Source organism: Callorhinus ursinus, unplaced genomic scaffold, assembly GCF_003265705.2.
Source record: "Callorhinus ursinus isolate GAN/ISIS: 27379988/994484 unplaced genomic scaffold, GSC_fseal_2.0 scaffold22, whole genome shotgun sequence".
NCBI classification, from domain to species: domain Eukaryota; kingdom Metazoa; phylum Chordata; class Mammalia; order Carnivora; family Otariidae; genus Callorhinus; species Callorhinus ursinus.
The window spans coordinates 26,706,067-26,711,667 of NW_027397084.1; positions in this window are offsets into that span (position 1 = coordinate 26,706,067).

Genomic DNA, 5,601 nt, shown 5'->3' on the forward strand with positions numbered 1-5,601 from the left:
AGTTGGTTAAGCGACTGCCTTCGGCTCAGGTCATGATCCTGGAGTCCTGGGATCGAGTCCTGCATCAGGCTCCCTGCTCAGCGAGGAGCCTGCTTCTCCCTCTAACCCTCCCCCCTCTCATGTACTCTCATTCTCGTGCTCTCAAATAAATAAATCTTAAAAAAAAAACTTTTGAGTACAGTTTCACTTAATTCTAGAAGTCATTTTTTTAAAAAGATTTTATTTATTTATTTGACACAGAGAGCACAAGCAGGGGGAGTGACAGAGGTAGAGGGAGAAGCCAACTCCCACTGAGCAAGAAGCCCAAGGCAGGGCTCAATCCCAGGTGATCCGAGCCAAAGGCAGATGCTTAACGGACTGAGCCACCCAGGCATCCCTGTAGGAGTCATTTCAATGATAAGTATATAATATGTGAAGTTGTCAACTGCTGATTACAAATTATATGACATTTTCTTTATCAATCTTTCATTTACTTGCTGTAGGGGAGCTGAAAAAGCAGCCTTATTAAAAAAAAAAAGATATAAGTAATGTTGCCTCTGTGGAAAAGCCTGGAAAAGACTGACAGATAAAATTTAAATACATGGAAAGAAGATATGTCGTAGTTTGTCTCTTTAACTTCAGGGAAATTAGACCAAATTTTGCAAATGTTGTGAAATACCAGTAAAGCAGATAGTAAATCAGCTGACTAAACACACAAGAAGCACAAGAAACAGAACAACCTTCAGAAATAAGCTAAAAGTGCATGCAAAGCAACTTAAAATTGAATGACTCAGGCCGATTAGAAGATTAAGGTTCAAATCTATTCTTCTAAGATGTCTAGCCACAGCTCTGTTGAGTCAGCCCTTCCTGGTAACCCTTTTGGTCAGAATTCTGTCCACACATACATTCATATTTTCTGACTAAGGAAAGATATGCTGGCTTAGAAAATAACTTGTTGTTTCATTAGAGAAAAGAAAATCTGAGATCAATGGAATCTTCATAGCAGAAAGTGCTGGGGCATCATGATAACCTGCTAATTAATACAGCAATACCATATTTTTCCAATGCATGTGTTTCTAAAGTTTTCTACAAAGTCAACCATATTTAAGATGACACACAAGAATTTGCTATTTTTAGAGAAACTATGATTAATCCTTTTGTTGAGGGATAGCTGACTTTTCATTTTTTTATGTACTCTATTAATAGGGAACACTTACACTGGTTTTTCTCTTCCAGAAATTTAAGACAGGGAGGTGGGGGAGCGGGAAGCAGTTTTGTTTAGATTATCTTTGCGGTTGAGTTCCTCAGGAGTAAAAATTACAATGGGCAAATCAGTTGTAATGCTAATAAATCAGAATATTAAAATTCAATCCTTCCTATTTAAAAAAGTTCCGTAAGTACTGGTTACTTCATGTTGGTGAGGTGATTCCAATTCCGTCAGTAGTCCCCTTTTTGTGGAAACAAACAAACAAACAACAAAGAATAGAAATCCAACGACAAAAAGAAAACTCATTTACAGAATGTGATTGATTTACTCCCCCAGCCCCAAATAAAAGCCCACAGTAAGATATATAATTAATGAGCTGTGTCATGTCATCCTTACACATCAAAGAAAGCACTTAAACCAGGTCTCAGTTTAACTTACAAGTTGTGGCTATAAACTAAGAGATTGTGTGAAAGAGAAAGATTTATTTATTTATTTATTTATTTATTTTTAAAGATTTTATTTATTTATTTGACAGAGAGAGACACAGTGAGAGAGGGAACACAAGCAGGGGGAGTGGGAGAGGGAGAAGCAGGCCTCCCACTGAGCAGGGAGCCCAATGCGGGGATCGATCCCAGGACCCTGGGATCATGACCTGAGCCGAAGGCAGACGCTTAAGAACTGAATCACGCAGGCGCCCCCGGAGAAAGATTTAAGGCTTTTAAGACAGTTTTAGGGGAAACGTTCCCAAAGTGTTTTGAGGGATAGAAAAACTGGAGGAAAAGTTTTTAATCTGTGAAAGTTTACCTTTCCTTTTCCATTAATGTGTATTTATTTGAAACAAAAAATCCCAGTAGTCTCTTGCATTATTGTCACATATTGCCTGTCATGTAGCCAAGCTGTCAGCTTAGCTACAGTGATGTCAACAGAGGCAGACCCCAGACAACACTTTTCATGGAGAAGGGCACAGTGAATTGATAAGGAAAAAAATGTCTTTCATGGAGACTACAAGGTGGGGCTGTGGAGAGCACTTTTGCCTGAAGGAGAAGAGATGATCAGAGTAAAGCCAGAAACTAAGGTTATTAATTTCTTTTTAGATTAAGCTAAATTAAATTAAATTAAATTTTTTTATTTTTTTTTTTAAGATTTTATTTATTTGACAGAGAAAGACACAGCGAGAGAGGGAACACAAGCAAGGGGAGTGGGAGAGGGAGAAGCAGGCTTCCCGCCGAGCAGGGAGCCCGATATGGGGCTTGAACCCAGGACCCCGGGATCATGACCTGAGCTGAAGGCAGACGCTTAACCAACTGAACCACCCAGGCGCCCTCAGTTTTTAGTCTTAATCCACATGTAGAGGACTGTCCGAAAGTGGTGCAGGTTTGGACTGGGGTAGGGTACCTGTCCTCGGGCCTCGTTACTTCTGATAGCTTTAATTGTGTCTCAGAGTCATTTTTTTTATTGTAGACATTTTCTGACTACTTAAGGCACAGGAATGAATAAATTGAATGCTATGATGCAGGTTTAAGGAAATTAACACTCTCATAACTTTGTAAATCTTGGAAGGAACTCTCAGGGATAGCTTCAGCTGTGTCTCAGAGTCACTGTTTTTTTTATTGTTGGCCTTTTTCTGATTACTTAGGCGAGGGAAGGTATAAGTTGAATGCTATGACTCAGGTTTAAGGAAATTCCCCTACGTTTGGATGAGATTGCAAGTACAATGTGAAATGTGAAAAGGAATTCCAGTAACTACCTAGTCCCAGTAGGTATTCTAGTTACCACTCAGTCATCCCCATCCTGTCTCCCTTCATTGCTGCGCAGCAGATGGTCCTATTTGAAAACCTAGACTACTTTCTAATCCAGTCTCCCATGCCCTTTATTTATGATGGGAACAGATCAGCACAATCCTTAAAAACATTTCAAAGTACATGCCAAAAACCCTTTTTTGTTATGAAAAACTTCAAACATGTTAAACAAATTCCCTGGCCAATGCAGAGTTAATGCTTTTCAGTTCTACTCAATGGTGTCCATTTGCAGGACTTTTATAAAGTGCACAACAACAAACATTTTGAAAATATAATTTTCTAAAATTGCTTTAGGCTAAGTATATGTTCTGAAGAAGCCATGTTCCAGCTCTTTTCAGGAATAATGAGAACTTAAGGGAAATATCTGATTAAGAATGGATTCAAAGATGTTCTCTTAGAATGTTTTACTTATTGGTTTATAGTTTGTGTCCTGGCCATGATGCTTCTATCCCTTGAGGCAATAATTTCTCTTGATCAATGCAATTTTCTTTTTTTTTTTTAAGATTTAATTTATTTATTCATGAGAGACAGAGAGAGAGAGAGAGAGAGGCAGAGGGAGAAGCAGGCTCCCAAGGAGCAGGGAGCCCGATGCGGGACTCGATCCCAGGACCCTGGGATCATGACCTGAGCCAAAGGCAGACGCTTAACCATCTGAGCCACCCAGGCGCCCAATCAATGCAATTTTCTAAAATAAAGTATCTATTGGGGCGTTTGGGTGGCTCAGTTGTTAAGTGGCTGCCTTCGGCTCAGGTCATGGTCCCAGAGTCCTGGGATTGAGCCCCGCATCGGGCTCCCTGCTCCGCGGGGAGCCTGCTTCTCCCTCTCCCACCCCCCCCCCCGCTTGTATTCCCTCTCTCGCTGTCTCTCTCTCTGTCTCTGTCAAATAAATAAATAAAATCTTTTAAAAAGTAAATAAAAATAAAGAATCTACTACTCCTCTGTGGCTTATTACCCTTTTAATTCCTATGTTTTAAATGGCAATGTGGAAAGAATTGCCAGTGTTGTTGGTGATCTGTGGACTGATGCATATAATAGATTGAAAATTGAGTTATCAAGAAGCAAACTTTCTGTTTTAAATAGTACACGTTTTATTTGATTGGAAGCAACAAATTACTTAAAAAAAGATTTCATTTAGTGAAAACCATAAAATCTAATGTTTATTTTTATCACCAAATTTCCCATGTCATATGTATTTTTGGGGATTGACAAATTTTTATCAAGATGCCTGGTATTTCTATGGAAACTGTCCCTCAGTCTAGGCAAACTTGCTGATGCTGCTCAGATCAATTCCTACACAAGAGGGGTCTTAAGTTCTTTTCCCCATTGCAAATGACAGAACTCGATCATTCTGCTATGTCCTGACCAGGGTTGATGTATATTACTTAATTTATTAACAATGTAATAATTTGGACCTTGTGTAAATTCAAAAGGGATACAAAGGCAGTACCAAAGCATCTCACAGAAATATACTAGGGACTTCAGCGTTCCTTAAGGAAACCCTGAATTCCTGGAATTGGATCCTTGAGAATGAATGGAATTGCTGGAGATATTTAGAGAGAATTTAGCTATCCTCAGGAAACAAAATTGTACTAGCAATTATTTCCTCAAAGTTTAGGAATCTTTAAAACTTTCTGATAGGGGGCGCCTGGGTAGCTCAGTTGGTTGAGCGACTGTCTTCCGCTCGGGTCATGATCCTGGAGTCCCAGGATTGAGTCCCGCATCAGGCTCCCTGCTCAGCGGGGAGTCTGCTTCTCCCTCTGACCCTCCCCCCTCTCGTGCTCTCTATCTCTCATTCTCTCTCTCTCGAATAAATAAATAAAATCTTAAAAAAAAAAACTTTCTGATAGGAGCTGGGGAAAAGTAGAGAGAAGATAAATCTTTTCCTTTCTGGTAGTTCATTCTAGACCCAGTATGTATAAAACAAACGAACAAACCTGAGTCTCCTGAAAGTAGATTTTAGAAATGCTGGCTCAGTTGGAAGAGCATGTGACTCTTGATCTTGGGGTCATAAGTTCAAACCCCACTTTGGGTATAGAGATTACTTAAAAAAAATAAATCTATATAAAAAGAAAGAAATGCACTAGCACTTCTTTTTATTTTCTGTAGTAATCAATGGAACATCAGCTGTTATTTCTAGATAATGGCTCTAGTTGTAGATTTTTGATATTCTTCTTTTTTTTAAAAAAAGATTTTATTTATTTGACAAAGAGAGACAACACAAGCAGGGGGAGTGGGAGAGGGAGAAGCAGACTTCCCAGGGATCAGGAGCTTGATGCCGGGCTCGATCCCAGGACTCTGGGATCATGACCCAAGCCGAAGGCAGATGCTTAACGACTGAGCCACCCAGGCGCCCCTTCCCCTCCCTCCTCCTCCTCCTCCTCCTCCTCCTCCTTCTTAAGTTGCAGTGAGTTTAAAACAATTTAGAAGCGATATTTTGTTTATTATCCATAAAATGGAATTAATACCTGGCTTCAGTTGAATGGCTACTACCGTTTGTTATGTGGTTGTTCTGTGCCAGGTTCTCATTTCATTTTTATGGCTCTTCCAAGGTATTCTCTCTATTTGACACACAAGGACCCTGAGGCTTGGAGATGGTAAGCAATTTGCTCATGGACA